The following is a 3,087-nucleotide window of genomic DNA, read 5'->3' as shown; positions in this document are numbered from 1 at the left end:
TTCTTCCACCACAGACATCATCATTAACACATTCACTCTGATTTCTGAAAACTTCACCACTACCACCAAGAACAGTAGCAACAACACAAATGTCTTTTGAAGGGTGACAAAATTCCATAAACAAGTTTCCATGGAAAACAAACACAAGAACTTGAACAAAGCAGAAAAAACTTAGGAAATGAGAAAATAGAGGAATTCAGCTGGCAGTTTCTTTGTAACTATTGGAAAGAACTGCCAAAAGAGTTAATACATACTGCTGTATGACTATTAACCCAATAATGTTCAGATTTCTCTGTCATTTATTCACATTGTTTTCAATTTATCATACATTATATTATAGCTTTGAGATTTCAATGATTTAATAGCTTTTTTTAGAATGGAAATGTAGAATAGATGTGAGAAGCCTGATCTAGCCAGTTTGAATGTAAAACTGGTAGAATATTTGTGCCAGATACATCCAGTTCAAATGCTAAAGGGTTAAGTATTATTGGTGCATAATTTTGAAATTTTGAACAACAAAAACAAACAAGTTTTGTTTTTGTATTTGGTTTGCAAGATTCTTTATATGAATCCATGTGCTGAAAGAAATTTTGTTGTGTCTAGAAAGAGTCATTACACCAATGTTAATAACACATTACTGGTTCAATTCTGCTCTTTTATCTAACTAACTAATCAATCATTTGTTTAACTTGTTGGCTAACCCTCTAGCATTCAGATTTCTTTGTCAAATGTAATGCTTATTTATTCACAATGTTTTCAATTTATCATACATTATCTTGTAGCTTTGAGATTTCAGTGATGTGATTGTTTATTTTTATAATGTCAATGTAGGACAGATGTGAGAGACCTGATCTTGCCAGTTTGAACATAAAAAAGGTAGAATATTTGGGTTAGATATGATTGGTTTGAATACTATTTGATGGCTACAATGTCTAAGAGGAATATGAAGCAACATAAATTTTTGTAACTCAAGTAAGCAATATGACTGCATAATAGTGAAATTCCTCACAGAAGTTCTGTCTCAGAAATACTCTATTTTCTTATGCAAATTTGAGGACCTAAGCTCCTTCTCACATACTTTGGTCATCACAGAGGTTAAAATATCAGATGTGCCACTTGATTTACACTCCTAGTGAGTAGTAGAATATGTTGTAATAGAAGGCCTAACTCCCTATTTGATATTAAAAACATTGAATAGAAAATCGGTTTGGGACTGGAGTGGAGAACTCAATCCAAATAAAACTAGAAACTATGGACAAAATTCCCAACTTTATTATATTGCCAAAGGAAGCACAACTGCAGGTCATGATGGTAGTTAGCAGAACTTGGTTCCATACATGTGGGAGCAACAACTACTTGAAGGCCTTCTGTCCACAACGATTGAGGGAAGAAGGAAGAAAGCCAACATTGCCTTTGTTGGTATTGTATTTGCAGTTGTCGCAGGTATAACAAAACCTATACCATTGACAGTAGCAACAGATGTATCACAACAATAATAAAGAAACAGTATCAGTAGTAGCAGCAGCAAATATAGTAGTAACCCTAACAATAGCAGTGGTGGAGAGCAGTCCCAATAACTATAGCAGGAGAGGAAACCAACTGTTGCAGTTCAGTAAACAATTTTCTCACCACCATAGACTTGGCAGATTCAGAAACCACAATGAGCAAAGGGAACAAAATGTAACAATTACAAAAGATATGCAGAAGTGAAGAGGAAAAGCAACTCACAAAATGGCTACCACAAGTTAAAAGCCAAAAGGCACAAAGGATAGACTGAAAATCTATCTCTTAACCATCTATTAATATCAACAACACCATCAAAACCACAACAAGAACATAACCAACACTCACAAAAAACCCCCACTTCATTTGGTGTCTGGAATTTCACCAAAGTGCACACAATCCTTTACCAGTCAGAAAATGAGGTTGGTAGAAATTCCACACAGGTGTTCTATAGAGAATTAGTGGAGGACAAAAGCAATGACATTCCTGGGGAAACTCTGGGGATTGATGAAAATCAACTGACTGGTCTGTTCTGGAAGCTTTCAATACAAGACCTCTCTTTACTCTTTACTCTTTTATTTGTTTCAGTCATTTGACTGCGGCCATGCTGGAGCACCGCCTTTAGTCGACCCTGGGACTTATTCTTTGTAAGCTTAATACTTATTCTATCATACTTTTGCTTACATTTTGTTTACACCCCCAAAAACCCTCTCTGGTGTTTACCTTGACTTTGTAATGCCCTCCTCTTTGTGTGAACCCAGGTGGCTAATAACCATTATTATTGTTGTTGATGTTTAACACAGTATCTTTGCTGGAGAATGTAACAAGGTGTCAGCTGTCCACATCCAGTGGACTAAGGTAACATTTTTCATTGAGAGTTCAATCTCATTATTATCATTAATATTTTCTCACGCTGGCAGCCTGAGTTTTTGCTGTTTCACAGTGCCCAATTCTATCTGATTATCAGAATTACTATTCTTTCACTCCGGCAGCTGTTTGTGCCAGGGAAAAGCACCACAGATGCTATATTTCTGGTAATACAGCTGCAGGAGAAATACCTAGCCAAAGATAAACCTCTGTACCTGGCTTTCGTTAACATGGAGAAAGCCTTTGACAGGGTCCCCTGATCCTTTATCTGGTGGTCAATGTGGAAACTAGGAATAGATGAGTGGTTAGTGAGAGTGGTACAAGCCATGTACAGGGATACTGTCAGTCAGGTGAGAGTTGGCAACAAGTATAGTGAAGAATTTGTCATAGCCCTCCAGGCAATAACTGAGGAATTCAAGACAGGAGGCCCCTGGGAGCTTTTCTATGCTGATGACCTTGCTCTAATAGTTGAGTCACTATCAGAACTAGAGAAGTTTCAGGTGTGGAAACAAGGTCTAGAATAAAAGGGTCTTAAAGTCAATCTACCAAAATCCAAAGTCTTAATAAGTAGGCAGGCAGACAAATCACAAATCCCTTCAGGTAGATGGACTTGCTCAATCTGTAGAAAAGATGTAGGTAGAAAATCCATAAGATGTACCCGGTATAAGCTATGGACACATAAGAGGTGCAGCAATATCAAAGCAAGGCTAACTGGGA

Source organism: Octopus bimaculoides, chromosome 7, assembly GCF_046866305.1.
Source record: "Octopus bimaculoides isolate indiv1 chromosome 7, ASM4686630v1, whole genome shotgun sequence".
Classification (NCBI taxonomy): Eukaryota; Metazoa; Mollusca; class Cephalopoda; order Octopoda; family Octopodidae; genus Octopus; species Octopus bimaculoides.
Note: the sequence above shows the minus strand (reverse complement) of the source record.